This window comes from Aotus nancymaae, unplaced genomic scaffold, assembly GCF_030222135.1.
Source record: "Aotus nancymaae isolate 86718 unplaced genomic scaffold, 86718_ANA_hifiasm-v0.15.2.pri h1tg000010l, whole genome shotgun sequence".
In the NCBI taxonomy this organism is placed as follows: Eukaryota; Metazoa; Chordata; class Mammalia; order Primates; family Aotidae; genus Aotus; species Aotus nancymaae.
The window spans coordinates 5945593-5968625 of NW_026988421.1; the positions used below are offsets into that span (position 1 = coordinate 5945593).

The 23033-nt window shown below is 49.3% G+C and overlaps 1 protein-coding gene across 7 annotated transcripts in view; it reads left to right on the plus strand.

Moving 5' to 3' along the window:
* CTBP2 (C-terminal binding protein 2) overlaps positions 1-23033 on the plus strand; it is a 170739-nt gene that overhangs the window by 11780 nt on the left and 135926 nt on the right. Inside the window, exon 1 of one of the 7 annotated variants that reach the window (XM_012453384.3) lies at positions 11674-11864. The exons of the other annotated variants lie outside the window; for them this stretch is intronic. The gene's annotated coding sequence lies outside the window, so the exon portion shown is untranslated. Of the gene's footprint in view, positions 1-11673; positions 11865-23033 lie in introns of those variants that run through there. 7 annotated transcript variants of the gene reach the window in all.

Sequence of the window (23033 nt, forward strand, 5' to 3'; positions counted from 1 at the left end):
CTCGCTCCTCCACGACACAAGCTTTTCTCTCAGGGCTGAGGATTCTTTTTCCTCCTCTTGCAGTCATCCTTCTCATTTCTCAACTAAGCCTAGGATTAAGAATGGGGCTTCAACTGACAAAAGCCACGAGATTTCACGGTTAAAGTTGGAATTCTGTCTGCAGTGATGTCTTCCTCAGCATTTAAGGAAGGCCTTGAATAGTGGGTGGCTTTTTTCTGTCCTAAATTGGCCACATGGCTCCAAATAGTCGGGCAAAGTAAGACCTCCAAGTCATTTGCGTTTTTTTCATGGTAAATTCGGGGGTGTCTTAGTTGGGGATCTCATGTCCACAGAAGATGAAGGGGGGGGGATTGTCATTCAACCCAGCTGTACTTTTTGGTTCCTGGTTGTGTCCCAGCCAGACCTAAGAGCTTAGAAGCAAATCCCATATGTTACTCGGCCCCTCAGAGTAGTCCTTTAAAATCTCTCTCAGCAAGGAAGCTTAAGAGGGGGAGTTTTCCTAATTCTCTTTGGTGGGCGGCGGAGTCTGCTTTCCTGTGGTTAGTGGGAAGGGGCTGGAGGGGCACAGGGCCACCTTTTTGGCCCCGCCCCCAGCTGGGAGTTTTGCAACCTGGTGGTTATTGGCATGTTGCGGTCCTGGCTCAAATCCAAAAGTTTTGCTCTAGGGGCCCCGGCAGCACGTTTAGTGTGTAACTGCTGTGTTACGTGATCACTTTGGTGGCTGGTGACGAGAGAGGTCCCACTGGAAGGTTATGAATGTCTTTTCCTTTGAAAAACTGAGGCTGGGCGGAAGGAGAGATGGTCCTGCCCTCCCAGAGCTTAGCAGAGGCAATGAGATACAAGAGTGACAGACTGTTCTAGGAAGTGTGGCAAAGGCAGGATAGAGGAAGTGCCGGACTCCTCTCTCACAGGCTCTAAATCTGTAAAATGAGGGTAAGGAGAGGGTGTGTTGTAAGGAGTCAGTGAGGTAATGTTTATAAAGCCCTTAGAACTGGCCTGACATATGTGTCTATTTAAAAAACAATTTGTTTTTGAGATGGGAGTTTCACTGTGTCGCCCAGGTTTGGAGTGCAGTGGCTCAATCATGGCTCCCTGCACTCGAGCGATTTCCCCATCTCAGCCTCCCAAGTAGCTAGGACCACAGGTACACGGCACCACACTTGGCTAGTTTTTGTATTTTTTATGGAGTTGGGGTTTGCCGTGTTGCCTGGGCTGATCGTGAACTCCTGAGCTCAAGCAGTCCTCACTCCTTGGCCTCCCAAAAGTGTTGGGATTACCGGTGTGAGCCACCGAGCCTGTCATGGTGCTATGTTAAAAATACTGGAGGATGTCCTGCCCTGTGGTGGGGAAGGGGAGTGGCTGGCGGGGCTGGCGGAGTTTGTGAGCAGTGTTGGTTCCTGGAGCCCAAAGAGGTGAACTGAAAACTGTTCATGAGGTTAATTTTAGTCTGTGGGATGTTATTACGTATTAGGTCACTCCAAGAAATGCCCAGTAAAATATTTACTTTCTATTTAAGACCTACTTTCTCTTCCTGGAGAAGGAAGAACTGCCTTGCTTGGGTGGAGGTCCAGAGTCATCTGCCCCGGCCACCCTGCCCAGGTGGAGCTTGATGAGAGGGTGGCTCAGGTTTGAATCCTCCACTACTGAGAGCTCAGCAGCACCTTTCCGGAGTACGCGGGCATGACCGGCCACATTCCAAAGAGCGTGTTTGTTCAGGAAAAGGAACTGTCTCTGCCCCTCCCTCTGTGGACATGTCTTCATAGCGCCCTTCTCCCTTGCGGGTCCCTGAGGAGTGGGTACGTTCACCGGTCAGTGGTCAGGGCCATCGACTTGCTTGGTGGCATCCTGTTTGTTTTCTTGTGGGTGCTCGGTCAGTAGCAGCTGTGGTGACTGGACCAGGTGCAGCTGGGTGGCAGATTTGCTGTGGGTGTTTGAGCATGTTCCTGACCCCAGGCCCTGGCAATGGGGTGGTAATTAATCATCTCCTCCTGGGATCTTCATTCACAGATACTGACTGAGCACCCGCTAGGGGCCAGGCACAGTACGCACGTGCGTCAGCATCACCAAAGGTCTTCTGATTGAAATGTTCAAATAGCCTTCCCTCTGCCCAGCCAGTGTGACTGCTGTGCTTCCTGTGAAGCCCCAGGTGTGAGTAGCAGGTCATGTGCGTGAAATGGCAAGGCGGGGTGAGGAAGGTGCTTGTCCAGCACAGTTTGTCACCTTCAGGGTGGGCTTGGTCATTTCATGGGCCAGCAGTTTCTTTGGGTTCAACTCGTGCCATTAAAAATCTAACTTGGGGGCTGGGCACAGTTGGTTGCTCATGCCTGTAACCCCAGCAGTTTGGGAGGCTGAGTTAGGTACATCACCTTTAAAGTCGGGAGCTTGAGACCAGCCTGGCTAACATGATGAAACCCCGTCTCTACTAAAAATGCAAAAAAAATTAGCCAGGCGTGGGTGGCGCATGCCTGTATTCTCAGTACTCAGGAGCCCAGGAGCTAGAGGTTGCAGTGAGCCAGGATCGCGCCATTGCACTCCAGACTGGGCGTCAGAGCGAGACTCTGTCTCAAAAAATAAAATAAAATCTCACTTGGGGCTGAGTGTGATGGCTAAAATCCGAGGACTTTGAAAGGCTGAGATGGGTCAATCACCTGAGTCCAGGAGTTTGAGACCAACCTGGCCAACATGGCAAAACCTTGTCTCTTCTAGAAATACAAAAATTAGCCAGGCGTGGTGGTGGGCACCTGTAATGCCAGCTACTCAGAAGGCTAAGGCAGGAGAATTACATGAACCCGGGAGGTGGAGGTTGCAGTGAGCAGAGATCGCGCCTGGGCAACAAGAGTGAAACTCTTGTCTCAAGAAAAAAAAAAAGAAATTCACTTGGAAAAGCAAAATGGTCCTTGAAAATGCCTTTGAGAAACCACCCATGCTGGAATGCAAGGACATCTCAGCTGGCCAGGGACCAGGGGTTGGGGGGCAGAATGTCCTATTCCTCATTTGCAAATCCTGGAGTGTGCACAGTCAGTAAGATGTGGGTGCATGTGGGAAGTGCTCTCATGCTAGCTGTTCCTTGCCATTATTAGTGGGGGTGCTGGTGCTGGTGGTGACAATAGGATTCAGGCAGTCCCCGTAGTTATGGTGGTGTGAATGTCACTGAGAATGACAAACCCTCTTGTCACCTCTGCCTTCTTCCTCCTAGCAGGGAGTGGCTGTCTGCCTTGTTTTATCAGGAGGGAGAAGATAAGTGCTAGCATCCCTTCTCAACCATGGCCCTGCCCTACCCTGCCCCAAGGGACAGCAGATACCTTTAATACAAAGAAGCTGGGGTGGGCTTGGAGTGACTCAGTCAGTCCCCAGAGAGGACCTGGTGCCTGGGGGTGGGGGTGCTCAAGAGGATGGCCTCTGGAGCAGGGGTTTCCCAAGGCACCCCTGGCCAGGAGTCTCCTGAGGCCCCACCCGTCATCCCCATGGAGAAGCCCTAACATCTGTATTTTTAGCCAACTCCTCCAGAGGGTGCCTGATGCAGCCAGCCCGAAACCTGCCAACAGCAGCACACAGACTGGCTTTCTTCAAAAACAAACCACTCCCCCGACACACACCCACACACTTGAGTCTAGTTATTGAACATTTGGCATGAAAAATGGTTGAAAGAAGATTTTATATAACTCAAATAAACGATTAAATTATTTGAAACTTGGAATACGGATTTCTGCTGTACTCAACCTTATTCTTTGAAGAGGGATTCTCCACCCTCCACCATTACCAGGCATTCCCAGGACAGCAGGGGAGATGTCCTGTGTGTCGGTTAAAATTGGAGCGGGTTCCATGTTCAGATGCACTTGACATTTCACTCTTGACCAGGCAGCAGTGTGTATTGAGATGAGGCTGGGCAGTGTCAGAGCATCCCTGCTAGAAAAGAAATTGGTTTTGTAGATTATATTTTAGTAAAATCTCAACCGCTCAATGAAGCACACTATTACAATCTATGTACACAAGTCAAAGATGGATGATGCCACAGAGTCGGTGTTTTTCACATTGGCCCGGGTGAGCCTGAACATGGATCAGCAAAAGGTGCGTTTACCTCCCTCTGCAGGCAAATACGCTTAACCTTCAGGAGCACCCGGAGGCCCTCACTAGCGCCTCTAGCCTGTTTCATTGTGATGCAAGCAGATTGGAGAGCGATACCTTCCACCTTAGAACCGTTTTGTGGTAAATCCATTTTATCTTGATCAGGGAATTTATTAATTAGTAGGCTTCAGCAAGGCTGATAACCTAGCTTGTTTCTGTTTGTAGAAGTACTTTGTCATACATTGGCTTATTTTATTTTTAGTAACAACCCTGTTGTGAGGCAATGTGATTATTTCCCACTTGAGGAGTCAGCAAGCCGCGTGGACGGGGCTCACAGTTAATTAATGATCGGGTGAGTTCAGAACTGGTTCTCCTCCACCAGTACCAAGCTGTCTAGAGAATGGTTGTGTATTCAGATAACCCTCTTCTAGGGATGAGCGGGTATGTGCAAATTTGAAGGCCAGAAGGGAGGCAGGAGAATCCAGTTTCAAGTCTGGAGCCTTTGGCAGGAGGTCCCCCATGTTGAAAGGTGAACTTGAAAGCGTGTCCGTGGGTGTTCTTAGATGAAGAAGGATTTACGGGACTCTGTTTGCCCCTTGATAAAAGGTTTGTAATGGAGCTCTGGGACAGCAAGGAATTGCTCTTGGTTTGAGTGACTGCTTTCCAGGGAACATCTGGGTGCTTTTTGAATTGCTTGCAGAGCCGTTTATGGTGAGAGAAATGATGACCTAACTAATTGGCCCAGGGCTAGGTGTTTTGAGGCTCCTGTACTGAGGCCTCTATGTAAGGAGCTTGTCTGCTTCAATATGGAAAGTGATAGTCTTTGGGGCCCTGGTAGTTTCTTCTGGGGCTGATTTTGGACTTGAGTTAGCAAAGAAATGACTTTATGATTTATGGTGTTTATGAAGAATAGCATACCTATCTGTTTTCACATAGACATATTAGTAGAGATTAAATACAAAATAAAGTGGAATGCATGAATGGAGATATTCCCATAAGCAGTATGGTAGTTTTAGGCAGTGTAATTATGTTTTGTACACTTTCCAATTAAGCAGTCATACATTACTGGGGAAACTAACTTTTGGAGATTTAGAAAAGCTTTAGAATTTAGTAAATAAAATAAAAATAGGTATACAGTATTTTAGACATAGGGTTTAAATGTGTTACATGGTGTGACAAGGCGACCCAATTTGCATTGATTTGCCAGAAATTAATGCAGTGCCATTGAGGTGAATTTTTTTGTTTTGTTTTGTTTTGTTTTGTTTTGAGACAGAGTCTTGCTCTGTCGTCAGGCTGGAGTGCAATGGTGAGTTCTGGGCTCACTGTAACCTCCGCCTCCCGAGTTCAAGCGATTCTCCTGCCTCAGCTTCCTGAGTAGCTGGGATTACAGCACGCCTGGCTAATTTTTGTATTGTTTAGTTGAGACAGGTTTTCACTATGTTGGTCAGGCTGGTCTTGAACTCCTGACCTCAGGTGATCTGCCTTCCTTGGCCTCCCGAAGTGCTGGGATTACAGGCATGAGCCGCCACACCCTGCTGATTGAGGCGAATTTGCTTCTTCTGAACATTGTCTGTAGACTGAAGGTGCTTTTCAGATGGCACCCCTACTGTGTGCGGGGCTGCGGGGAAGAAGAGCAAGGAGGGTTTATCTGCAGTTCAGGAAAACACTGGTGGATTTCCACGAGCTGGGGTGGGCAGAAGTGGCCACATGAGGTTTAGAGTTAGGCTGAAGTGGGTGTGCTGAGGCTGAATATGGGAGAGGGAACCCAAGGTAGAAGTATGTCAAGAAAGGTACCCGAGGGGAATTCAGCACCCAAGTCCTGGCCGCTAGACTACCAGAGGTAACGAAATGATTGTCCCTGACAAAAGTGTCTGAAGTGAAACTGCATTTCAGAAAGGCTCTGCAAGCGTGTGCTTAACAGAACCCTTTCTCAGGTTGTCTTCTGGCTGTTGCTGATCTCGAGGAAGCCTGGTGGGGCGTGTGCTGGCTCAGCCATCCCTCTGTTGCAAAGGCCTTGGGGGCTGCAGAGGGATTTCACAGTTCACTGCATAGGGCAAGTCATTTAATTTTATCATTTGCTTTTTGAGAAGGATCAAGTTTTCAAAATTCTATATAGAAATAATTTGTATACGGTAAAACACCTTTCAGCGTGCAGCTCTGCAAGTCTTGACAGTCGAGGGGCAGCCACGATGGTTGCGGAACCATCTCATCACCAAAGAGAGTTCTCAGTGCTCCTTTGGAGTTCATGCCTCCCCCGCAAGCCCCCAGCCCCCACTGATCGTATCACTCCTTTTTGATAGTAGAAGGGCCAGCCTAGGAAGTGTGGGGAGTTTGGTGGATGTTGGTGTGAGAGGCCAGTAATTTCCAGGACATTTGTAATGTCCAGGGATTATGCATGACCCCTAGGAGTGCTCTGGTCCGAGCAGATGGACTTGCTTGGATGACACTCCCTTCCCCCCAGGGCCATCCTATGGATGCCTGAGACTCAAGGAGCTTGGCTCCTCTGGACAGGCCTGACCAAAAGCCAGACACTGCAGTCTGAGACTTGTCTGAAACCAACAGGTACCCACCTCCTCCGCAGGGTAGGCAGACCGCCCCTGCAACCCAAGAGCGGGCAGTTGTGGGCAACACTTGCGGGCCTTGGTGCATCTAAGGTCATGCTCCCTGGGCTCCCCGGGGACACGCACACAGCAGCTGCCTCTCCATACCATGTCCTCCCCAGCCCTTCTTGGAAAGTGGCCGGGAACAGGTGCCTCTTCCTCCACCATAGCCGCTGGCTGCAGGTCCAGAGGGCGGCCTTCTGCTGTGGGGGAAGTGGCTTTAGAGGGAGCCAGACAGTGTGCTTACCATGTGCTCACTGTGTGCTTACCGTGTGCTCACTGTGTACTTGCCATGCATTTGCCATGTGCTTGCTGTGTATTTATTGTGCGTTTGCCATGTGCTTGCTGTGTATATTTACTGTGTTTGCCATGTGCTTGCTGTGTATTTACTGTGTTTGCCATGTGCTTGCTGTATACTTGATGTGTGTTTGCCATGTGCTTGCTGTATATATTTACTGTGTGTTTGCCATGTGCTTGCTGTGTACTTATTGTGGGCGTTTGCCATATGCTTGCTGTGTGCTGTCTCCCTGCTTGCTGTTCCATGCTCCTGTGACTCCCGGGTGGCTGGGGCGGTTGGGTGCCCCCAGGTCCCCATTTGTTTCTCTGAAGGTAGAGACCAGCCAGGATGGCCACCTTTTTGTGGTCGAGAAGGGTGGTTTGTGGAAAGCCCAGAGGATTGAGAACTTTTGAGGTGGGGAAGGAAGGTCAGCAGCACTGGAGGCTGATGCTGACCGTCGGGCCCCAAGGGTAGATGGCCACTCTGGGAATCCCGGATTCCATTCCCAGCCCTGCCAGCTCCTTATATGTCAGAAATGACCCTAGTTCATCTCATAGGAGGAGGCAGTTAATGAGGAGGTGTTGGAGGTTTGTGCCTAGGTGCCTAGCAGAGGAGAGGCTTGGCAGGGAGTCCCTGTTGCACTCTGGGATGTGAGCTGAAGCTGACTCATTGCCTCATGGTTTTTGTTTTTGTTTTTATTTATTATTATTATTATTTTAGACAGAATTCCACTCTGTTGCCCAGGCTGGAGTGAAATGGCGTGCTCTCGGCTCACTGCAACCTCTGCCTCCCAGGTTCAAGTGATTCTCCTGTCTCAGCCTCCTACAATTTTCGTATTTTTAGTAGAGATGGGGTTTCACCATGTTGACCAAGCTGGCCTCAAACTGCTGACCTCAAGTGACCGCCTATCTTGGCCTCCCAAGGTGCTGACTATACAGGCGTGAGCCACTGCACCCAGCCACTTCATGGTTTTTAATTTTTTTTTTTTTTTTGAGACAAGGTCTTGCTCTATCACCCAGGCTGGAGTGCAGTGATGAGATCTTGGCTTACTGCAACCTCCACCTCTGAGTTCAAGCAATTTTCCTGCCTGAGCCTCCTGAGTAGCTGGGATTACGGCACCCACCACCACGCCCAGCTAATTTTTGTATTTTTTAGAGAGATGGGGTTTCACTATGTTGGCCAGGCTGGTCTCAAACTCCTGACCTCAGGTGATCTGCCTGCCTCGGCCTCCCAGGGTGCTGGGATTACAGGCGTGAGCCTCTCTGGCCCTTAATATTTTACTTTCTTTCCATTGGGAGAAACTTGAAATGAGTCTTGGAATTTATAAAATTCAATGGGGATCACTGTGTTTGCTAATATTCTAGTCGTTGCCCAAAATGTCCTTTTGGAACTCACTCTTTGTCCCCTCCCCCACCACTTCAGTCAGGCTGAGGGCAGATGGAAGTGGCCGTCATGGTGATTGGCCGGCCCCAACTGGCGTTCCCGTGATCTCAGAGCATCTTAAGTGCATGCATTCGCACTATGAGAAAACCCTTTGATGTCTTTGAGCTCAGACTAAATGTGACCTTGATTCCTGGCTGAAATTAATGTCTAAGCATTCTTGGCTTCTTCTGGGTGGTCGGCTGTGAAGAAACTGCCGTGCAGTGAGTATGATGGACATATACCCTCCAGGACGTAGCTTACCAGATTTCAGCGGGGCTTCATGGTGCGAGGAGACTGGGGTGCGTGGGGTTAGTGCTGAACGGTATCGATGGACACCCCAGCATGCCCTTCTTAAAGGTTCAGGGACAGTTCAGCAGGGGCTGGGGAAGGGGTGTGCTAGACACTGAGTGGAAGTTGTGAATGTGTGTGGCCTCCGGGCAGCTTCTGGGTGGTTCTTCCCTTTGGGTGAGCGTTGCCACAGCGCTGGGAAGACCTGCAGGCCTGGCCTCGGGGAGGTTCTGGGGCACAGCCACTGCCACAACAGCAAGTCTCCCCAACGTCTTTGGCCAGCAAAGCAAGTTGCCCACATGCTGGAATTTATTACAGGAAAAGTTGAATGCTATCTTTTATTTAAATACGAGGGGATCGGGCACAGTGGCTCACACCTGTAATCTTAGCACTTTGGGAGGCCGAGGCAGGCAGATCATTTGAGGTCAGGAGTTTGAGACCAGCCTGGCCAACATGACGAAACCCCATCTCTACTAAAAAGACGAAAATATTAGCCAGGTATGGTGGCGTGTACCTGTCATTTCAGCTACTCAGGAGGCTGAGGCAAGACAATTGCTTGAACCTGGGAGGCAGAGATTGCGGTGAACCAAGATTGCCCCATTGCACTCCAGCCTGGGCAACAGAGTGAGACTCTGTCTCAGAAATAAGTAAATAAAATAAACATAAGGGAAAGCAAAAGAAACTTTGAGAGGTGATGGATATGTTTATTGCCTTGATTGTGGTGATGGTTTCGTGGGCGTATGCCCATGTCCAGACTCATCAAGTCGTGTTTATTACCCATGTTCAGTATTTTGTACCTCAGTTACGCCTCAACAAAGCTGTTTAACAAACATAAAAGAGCAAAGTTCTTTTCTGTCTGGGAGGGTGTCTGTGCGCATGTTAGGTGCTGAAGAGTGACCTGGGGTCCTTTTCACAGGTCACCAGCCACCTGTGCTCTGTGGTTCGCAGCTGTGAGCACAGTAGGGCTGCAGTTCTAGGCAGCCACAGGTAGTGTCCTGGATACAGGGTGCTTTTTCCCAGGACCCTTCTGGGGCTCTGCACCTGTCTCCACGCTTTGGGTGGGGAAGTTGCTTCCCTTGGGTGGATCCAGAAATCCCTGCCGACTTCTTGGAGGGAAGTGAGTTGAGAGCCCCACCAGTGGTCCTTGTTCAGGTGAGTAACTTGCTGTTATGGGCCCAGGCCCAGCTAGCCTAGGCTGGAAGCTCCCAGAGGCAAAAAACAGGGGGCTGATGAACTTGAACAGTCGAGGAAAAACAAGGCAGATGGTCTTTTCGGTGTGTGCGTTATTAAATCACTTTGAAAGGAGGCCGCTTAAGAAAATCCTTTGCCCTCATTCAAGAATATTAGAAATACATTAATTTGGTGGAATAATTATAATAATAGTTACTATCTCTTTTTTTTGAGACAGAGTCTAGCTCTGTTGCCCAGGCCGTAGTACAGTGGTGTAATCTCAGCTCATTGCAACCTCTACCTCCCTGGTTAAGGCAATTCATGTCTCAGCCTCCCAAGTAGCTGAGATTCCAGGTGTGTGCCACCACACCCAGCTAAATTTTGTATTTAGCTGCTAGCTACTGAGTGTCAGGAATGTGCCAAGCAGGGAAGATGGAGATGTATTTGCTTCCTCATGTGTGTTCCCAGGGCTTTGAGGATCATCTGCTCCAGATGGAATTAATGCTGCAGTTGGTGTAAGAGACGGGGTTTCCCCATGTTCGCCAGGCTGGTCTTGAACTCCTGGCCTCAAGTGATCTCCCCACCTCAGATTCCCAAAGTGCTGGAATTACAGGCATGAAGCACCGTGCCTGGCCAATAGTAGCTGCTATCTACTGAGTGTCAGGAATGTGCCAAGCAGGGAAGATGGAGATGTATTTGGTGGATGCATAATAGTAATGGCTAATGTGCTGCTCACAGGCTAGAGACAAGGTAGACTCAGAGCTCAGTGACTTGCCCAGGGACACACAGCTCTTTGGCAGCTGCCATGTGGAAACCATAGTCCAAAGCCACTTCCTTTGCTGTTAGCCAATCGAATGAAGAGATGGACATGCCCAGCTATGTTTGAATTTCTTGTGTGTCATCTCCCACCCAAGAATCAAGGTCACAGGGTGAAGTTCCGTAGTTCCGGAGACTGAAAGGCAATTCACGTCCTGCCTGGAAACATAAATTTTTGTTTTACGTGTATTTGGGTAATGGTGTGCTGGTCTGATTTTTTTTTTTTTTTAACCATTTGACTTGGAGTAATTTTCCCTTTGGTTATGGTAATTACCCTTTCCTGATATGTAAATTGATTACAGCAGCTCTTTCCAATCTTGCACGTTTGATTATCCATGAGCCTCCTTCTGCCTCTTAGTTCATCTTATTTTTAGCACAGTCCTTGAAACCTCAGTGTGAGACTGTCCATCTTCCGCTGTTTCTGAATCGCCGAAGGTCATTTTCATCAGCCCCGTCAAACGCGGATGTGTTTCAAGTCAAACACAGCCATTTGAACCAGTTTCAAACAGTTGCCTTTCAAGTGTCAGCGTGGTGGGGACAGGACCTGCCGCACGAGGTCCGTGTTGCTTGGGATGGTCTCGAATCACCCAGTGTGACTCCGTTGGCTTAGTCGGCTCCAGGATGAGTGCACTTGACCAAAAGCTCCAGCGACACTGAGATGATAAGGAAGCCAGGTGAGCGGAGACTGCGTTGTGGACACCAGCCTAGCCTGGGTGGGAGGAGGCACCAGGACCTATCACCAACCTGCCCTGGACTTTGCTTCCTCGTGTGTGCCCAGGGCTTTGCGGATCATCTGCTCCAGATGGAATTAATGCTGCAGTTGGTATAACAGCATCTCTGGCTCTACTTTTGAAGCTAATCACCAGCTCTGTTTTTGTAAATTAGAGGAGCGTGGCTGGCTGTGAGGGTGCAGAGGTGCCCCTCACGCGGTCCCCTGGGGTCTCCTCTGCATCTGAGTCTTCTCAGAGGCCACATGAGTCAGTAGCCCCAGTGGACTCCGGATGTTTTCTGAGCCTTACCTCGATAAGAATAAAAACATTTTGGTGCGTGATTTGATTTGTTTGCTAGAAGATTAGCACAAAAGCAGGAAGGAACAAGAACATGGTGGAGGTGATTGCTAGAGGCTGGCAGAAGGTTATTTATGGATTTTTGCTGACAGTCCTTGTTGAAAGGAATTCCCTGTGAGATTTATGAAGCCTTTCCAATTTATTGTCTTTCCAAGTAAGGTAAGCAAATAAATAAGTTATTCTATTTTATTATAAACACAGCCAATGTGAAATTAAAAATAAGAGGAAACGGGGCTCCATTTTTTCAGCCTGGTGTGTTTCAGGAACGCATCTTGGAGAGGCTTTTTTGTTTTTGGCTCAAGCACATTGTGCATTGAAAAGATAAAGTCTGTGCCTTGATGTTGTATGTACCGGTCACCATTCTTGGAGGGCTGACAAGATGGTGAGGACAGAGGAGCTGGGATATTCAGGACCAGCCCACCAGACTCAGCAGGGACTCCCAGCCCCCTTGGGAAACAAGGCTGAGGGGTTTCCGGGACTCTGCTCTGGGTTTGGCCACAGCCGCTGCCCCCAGAAGAGACACTGTCCCCTGAGGCCCACATCCTAGCAAACTGGTGACATCTTCCTTCATCCTCCTTCCTGTCACCTTGACTTCTTGTCTCTTCTTCTTACACTCCTTCTCAGACATTGTTGGTGCTTTCAGTATCTTGGCGAATTACGATTTTGGTGATACCGATGTGTAAAGACGCACATGGGAAATTTAGATTTTTAGGTAAAGAATAAGCAGGAATATGAGAACTTGTTGTAAAGAAACATCTCATTTTTGGGTGGCCATGTCAGTGCTGAAGATTTGGGTGGGTGCGGTCTGGAGGCCCATGTCCCGCTGAAGTCAGCTCCTGCTCCTGCCGCCAGCACGGAGCCCGTTTGAAACTGCTCCTGGCTCTTTCAAGGCCCAGGGCAGTGCAGTCAGGGAAACATCCTGCTACCATTTTGGGAGAATGTTTTACGTCTCTGCCCCTAGATGTCCCTGCTGGTAAAGCTATTTTGGGGGGATTAATAGGCAGCGTTTTGGATGGTGTCTTGTAACTGACTGTCAACTGATGACTGTTCAGGTAGGTCAGCCCCTGTCTGTAGTAAGTGCATGCTGAGGATTGAGCGAGTTACATTCTCTGCAGGGGTTTGTTTTAGGAGCAAATGAGGCCTAAGTAGGGAGGCTTGGAAGGTGCTGAGGGCAGAATTCCTGCAAGAATGGGCTCCTTGGGGTCCATTTTTTTTCTTTCCCACTTCCTCCACGGTGCCTTGTCCCACCCCAGTAGGCACCTGAAAGAGGAGGGCCTTTCTTCAATTTGGGGCTAATGAGCTGGGCAGCGGGGGTGGGGGGGTGGGGGGGCTGAACAAGCCTGACCTGCTCCTGCCTGCAAGGAACTGACCACCCAATCAGAGAACGGTGGGCAGGCAAAATAAGCTGGGCGAGCCAGACAGGGAAACAGGTCTGGGGCCTGGGGGGCCCCACCCATGCACCCTGAGGTCAGGGCTGGCCTTTCACTTGAGGTAGGCTGTGAGCTGTGAGGGTGAGGGGCCATCCTGGGCCTCCCTCCCTCTAGCTCGCCCTCTCTTAGGAAGCCATCTTCTACTGGGTCCTGCCAGCCCCTTCGTTCTCATTCTTACCTGGATCTGAAAATCACCTAGAGAGCTTTGAAAAAAGATCCCAGTTTAATCCTCCTCTCGGGTTCTGAGTCTGTGGTCCACAGTGGCATCTGCCTTGGGAATAAAAAGTTCCCAGGTGACTCTAATGAACAGCCAGGTAGGGAACCAGTGCCCGGCCAGCAACCCTCAGCTGAGGCCACTTGTCCCTTTCTGCCCGTGGGCCGGAAGGGATGGGCTGGAATCACCTAGGTAAGTCCTAAAATCCCTGCCCCACAGACTGGGAGCAGGAGCAGAGGCAGAGGGCAGAAGGCTGCCCTGGGAGTTCTACTCCTGAAACGCACACCTGACCGACAGGCACGCCCCTGCTGTGGGGCCAGGAAGGAGAGCAGCACCGGGGCACCCAGGGCAAGCGGTGAGTGTCCCGAGCGCTGAGCCTGGCATGGCCTGGCTTCCCATCAGCAGGTGAGGGTCATCTTTCAGGGCTGTTTCATTTCCTCAAAAGAATGCAGTCAAATGAGCTCCGTAGGGCGAGGTGCCTGGCGCGTGGGGATGGGGAGGAGGGCTAGCTGCTGGGAATGCCAGAAATGAGGGGAAGTTGGGATCTTCCTGCCTTGGTCCATGTGCAGCTGGAAGGAGAAAGCAGCTGTTGCCTAGGAAACAAAGCTGGAGGGCTTGACTCAGACCCACAGAGCCCTTGAGGCTTCCTGCCTGGGTGGGGGGTCAGCCCAGAAACCCCTTGAAGTAATGGGGTGGGATGGGGAGGGTCGTGTATGTATTTCTACAGAAAAAGAATCCAGCTTTCCAGTGTCTCAAGGGAGTCCTGGACCTTTACGTTTTTTTCAGAGCCCTCAGATGAGGATCCTTGGCCTACAAAGGTGGGAGGATGTCTTGTGGACAGTAGGGAGAAAGGGAGGTGGAGCGGGTGCTGAAGGGAACAAATCTCAACACCTGGATATTCCTAGGAATTGTCTTCCTTCCTTCCTGGTGGTTGGGCTTTTGTAGAAGGCAGAGTCAGGGAGAGACCAGGGGCTCGGTTTCCTCCCAGGGTGCAGGAGGAAGAAAACATGACGGTGATAACTGGACCAAGAGGGGGTTCTCCTGGCTGGGCGCAGTGACTCACACCTGTAATCCCAGCACTTTGGGAAGCTGAGGCGGGTGGATCACAAGGTCAAGCGTTGGAGACCAGCCTGGCCAATGTGATGAAACCCTGTCTCTACTAAAAATACAGAAATTGGCCGGGAGTGGTGGTGGGTGCCTGTAGTCTCAGCTGCTCGGGAAGCTGAGGCAGGAGAATCGCTTGAACCCGGGAGGCAGAGGTTGCAGTGAGCTGAGATCGAGCTACTACACTCCAGCCTGGGTGATAGAGCTAGACTTTTTCTCAAAAGAAAAACAAAAAAGAAGGGGCTCCCCTCTGGCTGGGGGAAGTGAGTGGGGGCGCACCGAAGCATCCACGCACAATGCAGCCTTGCTGCCGCCTATGACGGGAAGGTTTGAGGTTCTTAACATCAGCTAAGGTCCCAGGTGGTTGGCTGTTGGGATAAACGTGGGTTTTAGTATTATTGAGGGCTCAGTATGGAGGGGGAGGAGCTAAGCAGTGGGTAGGTGGAGCGGGTAGGGCTATGCCTGACTCCCTCTCCAGGTTGGGAGGGAACAAGGGGAAAGGCTGGGAAGCTTGGAGGCCTGCCACATTTCATTGGTCCTGTTGGCTCCTTTCCTCAAGGACCCGCAGAGGTGGCCCAGGGTGCTAGATGCTTCAGCTTCCTTCATTGATGAGGTTCTCTTCATCCTCCCACACCACGTGTCTGGGGCTGCGGCGGGGGTGGTGGTCGGGGGGGGCAGAAAAGGAGGGGCTTGCCAGCCTGCTTCTCCAGTGTTTGTGGGCTTTAATTGGTCCTGCCTGGCAGAATGCTCTTTGCTCAGAGGAGTCTCCAGCAGTTGCTGGGGCAGGTAGGATTACAGTCCCTACTGGAGTTCAGAACAAGATCTGTGCCTTGAATTCCCCTTGTTGAAGGGGAGGGGGCGCCAGCAAGCATAGGGACCTGAATTCCCCACCAGGCAGGCCCTGCAAAAGCATGGACCTCCCTTTCTCCCCACTTCCTCCTGCCCTGTCTCTGCTGAGCAGGGCACGGGGTTGGGGGGTGCGGGGAGGCGTGTGAGGGGCTTCCGCAGGGTGCACTTGAGTTGGCCTAGATTAGAATCTGCTTGTACTGCCGTGGACTCTGGCATGAGACTCTTTAAGCCTCCAGTCTCTCCACCTCTGAGTTGGGAATGATAACAGAATTACTCGTTGTTGGTCATGTTGGCTGTTGGTAATGGGTTTGTTAAATCTGGTCATTGGGGCTGTTTAGTATTTGCATTTTCAGAAGAGCATGCAGCGCGTAGCCAGTGCTCCAGGTCAGGGCTTCTGAATGTTTCCATTTGTTCCCTCTGATCATGTCCTTTTCAAATCCGATCTGTAGTTTTTTGTTTCTTGCCTAATATCCTACCTGCTAAGTTTTACATGACTTTATGTGTGTTTCTCTTTGGAACCAAATGTGGTTTATCACCTATGCAGAAAGAAGCTGCTCCAGTCTCGGAGCCATGGTTAGGAAGTGCCTGCCCCTCAGAAGTCACTCACTCATCATACACGGTCTGCTCAATAGGAATGAGGCACTTTCCTGTTCCTAAAGAGCTCCCGGAGTGGAGGTGAGATGGTGTACTCCTGTGTTAGGGAAGTTATTGGGCCTTGAGAGTCTTTGTAAATACAACTTGATTGAGTTTGTTCATGTTGGCGTATTATTTCCCAGGCAAAAACAGTCATTTCAAAAGACCAGACTAGCCTCTTTAAAGTGATTTAGAGTTTACAGTTGTGTTCAAATGCGTTCTAATTACACCCTCCAAACAACAAGCCTCTGTTTTCAGATGGAGAAAACAAAAGATTCAGATTGAAGGACTGCTCAGACATCCTCAGAAGAGGTGGCCCTGCTTGCTCCTTGCGGCTGAGTACCCAACCAGGGCGGAGCGTGTTCCCCTGTCCCCTGGTTTTGAGTATCTGGCCTGATAGAGCTCACTTGGGTTTACTGCTGCTTTGTGAAACTCTCTGCTGAGATTTTAACTTGGGCATTACTTTTGGGGCACGATGGAATTGAGACACATCCTGGGGGATGGGTAGGCAGGTAAGCAGAGCTGAGGAGGAGGCTGGGCCTGCCTTGACCTGTCCTCTCTCATCTGTAGATACTTCCAGCAATTGGTGCTTGATGCTGAAGGTCATACTGAGATGGAGGCTGTGGGTAACAGTTTGAATCTGTGTGGTCTTATGTGGGTACTCACCCACCTGCTGTATGTATGTGAATTTCCATGCACCAAATACATGCTCTCAGAATGAGCCTGGCAGCTTGAGCAGGATTGAGGGATCTAGAGCTTTCTCCAGGCTGCTTCCCCCACAGTCAAGGAGCTTTATCTGGCAAGGAGGTGCAGGACCAAGTTTTCAGGTACGTGGGCCACAGGCAGACCCTTTAAGCCCAGTCATCCATTTTTATACTTCTCTCCTTGCAGTATCTGTCACTTGTCAAAAAGACTCGTCTTCTGGTGCTGTCGTTCTAGGCATCTTTTGCTATACTGTTAAAATTTTCAGAGTGTTTGCTTGATTTGTGTTTATTGAAACTAAATTCATTAGGATGATGTGAAAATAGCACTCCGCTGTTTACCAATTCGGATTCTTGTTGTTGGTATTTCAGTACATCATCTGTTCTCACTTGAATGTCGTGGAATTTGTTGGGAAAGTGCTGTGAAGATGAAAACCCATATTTTAGTGGAGTTTTATTCAAATAAGTTTCTAAGAGTATTATATACCCAAGGTGCTTGATTTGCCCTTGGATTCAGAATCTGGATGTGAGAATACTGGCACTTGGCTTTTGGGCTCGGAGAGTTTGGGGATGTGCCGGGAGACAGCTGGGGGGATTAGGACTCACTACCAGGTGCTGAGTCAGAGGCTGGCTGGAAATCCCTGTCCAGCTCCGCCCCTCGCCAGCTGTTTGACTGCTGGCCAGTCCTCCAACTCTGGGACCCCAGGCCCTCATCTGTGAAATGGCCATTCCTGTGTTTCTGACAAGGTTATTGGAAGACTTCAGTGAAGATGCTGTATTTGTTTTTCGGCACTTTAACATTTCTGGACTCAAGTTTGGTCTTAAAATTGATCACAAACTGTAGTTTACTTGACTGCCTTTTTTCCTCCTTTAGTGGTTTATAGAATGATGCTGTTCTAAGGTTTGATGGTGTCTTAGACTTGAAGAATATGAACCCGTTTTTGCAAAAGTTTTAGAGTTTGGCATTTTCCAACAAAAGGACAGTTGCTGGACTTTAGAATTGGTCAGCGAAACTCCACTTGTTACCAGAGGATTTACTAGTTGCGTTTCTAGAGTTGTGGGCCTTTCTTTACTGATTTGATTCAGTGGTCAGATAATGGGTTCTTGTGCTCAGAGACCCAGAGTACTATAATGCTTCCAAAATAAGCCTGACCTAAGACTGAGACAGGAGGTGAGTATGGCAGAGACCACTGGGTGGCCACCAAAGGCCCCTGCTTCCCTTCCACTCATGGGGACTTCCACCCTAAGCATCTGTGGGTGGTCCCATGGCCATTCCTGCACAGAATGTGGGTGGCCGTGTGTGTCACTTCCCGGAAGCAGTGATTAAGAAACAAGCGTGCCTTGCCCAGTTTGACTTCTGTTGACTGTCAATTAGATGTGGAAAATCCAGCAGAGAATGCCTTGGTGGTAGGGGAGGATTTTGGGTACCTGAATCACTCTGTGGAGCAGAGTTGCCCATTAGGAACATGAGCCTGATCTTCTAGTGGGTTAGAAATAAAATTCTAATGTGTTGAGTAGATACACCATTTTAGGCCTGTTTGCTGAAGCAGACAGTGTTAACATAAGCAGTACAGTGCGTTGGGGGTCCCTACCTGCCGCTGCCCCTCTTCTTGTCTCACACTCCACTTGGCAGCACCGTCTCCTGTTCACCAGCCTAAATGAAGCTCATGCCTTTCAGTTCTCTCATTCCTGCCCACTCATTCACTGAGTCCTGTAGGTTCTGCCCCTCCCTTCTGCCCTTGTTTGGGGGCCTCACACTCACAAATGACATCCACCTCAACACTTGGTGTTTGGCTAGGTGCACTTAAAACCTGGTCTTCAGATGTTGGAACATTATAGCAGATGGTGGAACAGTATAGACGCAAGTCGGGCTGTAAAATTATATCATTGACCTGGCGTGGTGTGGCAGCCATGAAAACGCTCCTGATCTTCTGTTTATGGGAAAGTGACTGACTGGTGGCCCCAGCTGCTGTGTTCTGAATCCCACAGTGGAAATCCAGCTCAGCATTCTCAGACAGGCTGCGCCGGGGACAGCAGGTGAAGACTCCTCCTCCCCAGCCTCCTGCCTTCCCTGCCATCTCATCTGCATCTGCTGTCAGACTTGCATCTCCCTCTCCCTCTCCCTCTCCCTCTGCCTGCCGCCTGCCTGAGTGCTTCCCCAAGAAGTCTCTTCCAGAGCTGATGGTATCTTGGCTTGGGTTTTTGGAAGACTGGAACCAACACACGTATTTAAGATACAGTGGGTTGAGGAGGCTACCCAGGAATTTTCCTCCAGCTTGGACAGCAAACCCTTTCCCCTCTGTGGGTTGCAGGTTACCTCCCTCTAAAATGAGGGGGCGATGGTTGGCAGTTTCTAGAACCTTTTCAGATCAAGGTAACCTGGGTGTTAGAGTTCCACTGCTCTGTTCAGCCGGTCTTTAAATATGCTTAAGTACCTTCCCCACCATCTTGGTGAAGCCTCAGTAATGAAAATGGAGTGGGTGCTGCATTGACCTTTTTTGAGTGTCCACGCACTATATTTTAACTGGGACGTTGTATGTATTTTCTATACTTAATGCTTTAAAAGCCTCTTGGGCCTCTTGAGAGGCTTGTAAGTGCAGCCCACATGTGACTGGAGCTGGTAACACAACTTCAGTTTGAGAAGTCCCACTTTCGTAAGACACAGCATTTAACAGCAGCTGCGTTCAAGTCCTGTGCATTTAGCAGTGTGTTTCCACATGGACCTGTGGTCATTTTGCTCTCGGGGAGCTGTGGCCAAGGGCTGCCCTGCTTCCAGAGAGGCTCAGCGAGGGAAGGGGAAAAATCCTGTGGGCTACACTTGGGCGTTCTTTGCCCTGCTTCCAAGCCATGTACAACCAGCATGTCGCACATGTCATTGTCTTGGGGTTTTCTCCCCGGGCGGGGGGGACCTTTCCAGTGGAGGGTCCTCCTGTTTCATCAGCCTGCACGAGCACAAACAACCTTGAACATGTCCTGGGCCTCCTTGAATTCACAGGCAGAGGCTGCTGCTCTGTCTGTGCTGTTTGCAGATTTGGGCTTGGACTTGGAGTGGTTCTTCTCCCTGTGCCTCCAGGGCCTTGGCCCTCACAGGTGTTTCTGTGTTCCTCCTCCCAGAGACAGGCCTCCTGTGAATCGCTCTGAGTAAAAGTTCCCAGCTGAGGTTTTGGAGTCTCATTTGGAAGGTTGTCTTGGTATTGTTTTGAGCCTCTTAGGAAAATGGGACAGGTAGGCCTGATCATCTACAACGAATGTGCACAGCACCCCTGAACTCAGCATGGCACGCTGTGCTCCCAGCCCCAGGCCGTCTTCTGTCTGGCTACCTTTCTTGGCCAAACTTAAGATCTTCACCTGGAGCACGGATCTCATGACCTGAGCTCAACTTGTTTGTGGGTCTTTCTGTTTTGTTTTTGAGGTAAAACTTAGGGGAAGGGTTAGGAGGGGAATGAGGATTGATTGGGGGAAGGGGCATGAGGTCAAATGAAATGCATGACCTTAAGTGTGCCATTTGGTTAGTTCTAATACATGCACACACCTGCGTACCCCAAACCCCTACCAAGAGCAGAGAGTCACTCCAGAAAGTCCCCTTGGGGCCCTCCCAGGCTGTCCCCACCCTCACCTCTCTGATCATCTCAGGCCACCACTGTTTTGGTTTCTTTTCCTTCAACAGAAGTAGTTTTGTGTGTTCTAGAATTTCATGTAATACTATATAATACATATATGTACATTATATATAGCATATACATGTATATATGCATGTGTATATGACACATGTATTCTTTGCATGAAGCTTTTTCATGCCACTTGATGTATTTGAGATTTTTAAGACATTTTGGGCCAGATTATCCCCTTGTTCCTTTTTACTTCTGAGTAGTATTCTGCTGAATGACCCGACCGCAGTTTCTTTACCCTCGCACCCATTGATGGACACCTGGGCCGTTTCCAGCTTCTTGCTATTCTGAGCATAGTGGCTGTGAACCATTCTCATGCATGTCTTTTTGTGGACATATGATTTCATTTCTCTTGGGTAAGTTCCTAGAAATGGAATTGCTGGGTCATCGAGTAGGTGTGTGTTTAGTCTTACAAAGCGGTTATAACATTTTATGCTTCCACCAATTATGTATGGAAGTCAGCTCTTTTTTAAAACACTAAACAGAATGTTGACTTTCTGCCAGGGTGGTGGGGTGGGAGGGTGAGTGGCCCCCTCTCCCTTGACCCCCACCTCCCCACTAGCAAGATAGGGGCAGGGACCTGCCCTATTGGCTCTGCTGGACTTGGGCTGTGGGGTTCACATGCTCTGGGAGATGCAGCTGTGCCCTCTATATTAGGGTGGGTTGCTCTTGGCTTTTCCTGGCTATTCTGAACAATTCCTGTTCCTTCATTCCTTCCCCCACCTCCCAATGTCTCTCCCTTCCCCTTCTTCCTCTTGTCCCCAAAATACCATGCTCTCCGATGAAGCTCCAGGCTAATAAGTCGAGAGGGAAGGTCGTGGCCTTTGGCACCTGGTGTGTTCCTGGTTCTTTCTGACATCTGTGCTCACTGTTTTGTATTCGTGACTGACAGAAGTTGATTTTTGGAGCCTACTGATGGTCACGTGGCAGCACATGCTGTCCTAGTTTGCTTCCGTGTGGGGACAGACACTTGGCTAAGTAGGTGTTCTAGACAGCTGCCCCCAGAGCAGACTCACCATTAGCTGGGCCACCCAAGAACCCAGCTTCTGGGTGTGCTAGCCTCCTTGGCCTCAGGAAGCTGCAGCCAGCTTTTACAAGTCTCTGGGGTCATTGCTTTTAGAAGCATGTTTTATAGGGTTACTAGAATGTCCTCTTCAGCGGATTCCATTTTACGTATTTATATCCTACCTCTTTCAAGGAAGTTCTTTGAGGACTCAAAATAGGATGCTGTAATAGGGGTTGAGATTGGGGGAGGGCCAAAATTGATTTAAAAATGCAAATACAGCAACAGAAAATTTCAGGACAGTTGCTATAACAGATAATCTTAAGTTGGGGAGCTCTCTCTGAGTTTTGGGAGGGACGACATGTGTCCTTGACGGAAGCGCCTTGCCATAGGGAGCTGTGTACAGGGCATAGTGATGACTGTAAACTGCTCTGCCACCAACCATGTCTGCTAACAGATGCCGGGTCTGGGTTCCCAGAACTGCTTCTTGTGCTTGAGATCGCCAGAAAGAGTCAGAAGTACAGCACGGAGGGACATTCAGAGGAGGCCATTCCATGTGGGCCCTTCTAGTGCTACTGTTTGATTTAGGATAGAATTTACAATACCTCACCAATCCCTGGGCCAATTGATAAAGGTCCATTCTTCCAAAATAATTGTTGATCTCAACCGGGCATTTGATAGGTGTTTGAGAGAAGATGGTTAACATTCTACTTTCTTCCAGGAACTAACATGCAGAGCCCTGGCACTACCTGCCAGCCTCTCAGATGTGCAGGTGGGCAGTGGTTGAGGCAGCCCTGTTGGTTCCAGTGACATAGACATGAAATCAGGGCTGGATTGGGTTTATTGGGGTTGTTGATGGAGACCGCAAGGGGAGAGGCAGTGATGATCGACCGTGGTTGTGGGTGAGCTGAGTTGGAGGGGTTGATGGAACATGCGGTTGGACAGAAGTATCTAGAAGGCAGGTGGTGAGGAGCCTCTGGAGTGCCTTTGATTTGAGAGCATGTGCATGGGGCTGAGGCAGAGTTGCCGTTTCTCCTTTGTCCATGCCTACTTCATGTAGCACTCAGCAGTTTCTTTTTTTTTTTTTTTCCTTTTTTTTTTTTAAAGAGAAAGAGAGAGAATAGGAAGGAGGAAAAAGGAAGAGAAAGAGAGAGAGAAAATGGGGAGGAGGGAGAAGGAAAAGAAAGAGGGAGAGAGAATGGGAGTATTGCTTTCTTGCCCAGGCTAGAATGCAATCCAGCAATGGGTATTGAAAACCTCTTTTATACTGATAATTATACTTAATGATGTAGTCAGGAAGGAATAAGGGAAGAAGATAACAAACAAACAGCCAACCAATATTTAACCCAAACCCATGAAATGCTATGAGACTACTGAGGAGTGATTTACTTCCAACTATATAGTCACCCCTGGAATAGGTGTGAGGTATTAATGTATGTTTTGTGTATTTGAAGTGGAGAGCTCCATAAATGTTTATTAAGTCTACTTGTTCCGGGTCTGAGTTCAAGTTCTGAATATCCCTGTTAATTTTCTATCTCGTTGATCTATAGAATCGTTAGCTCTTCTTGTTGCATTGATCCTTTTGCCATTATGTAATGTCGTTCCTCGCCTTTTTTGATCTTTGTTGCTTTAAAGTCTACTTTATCAGAGGCGAGAATTGGATCTCCTGCTTTTTGTTTATTAGTTTATTTTTACTCTCTGTTTGATTGGTAAATCTTCCTCCTTC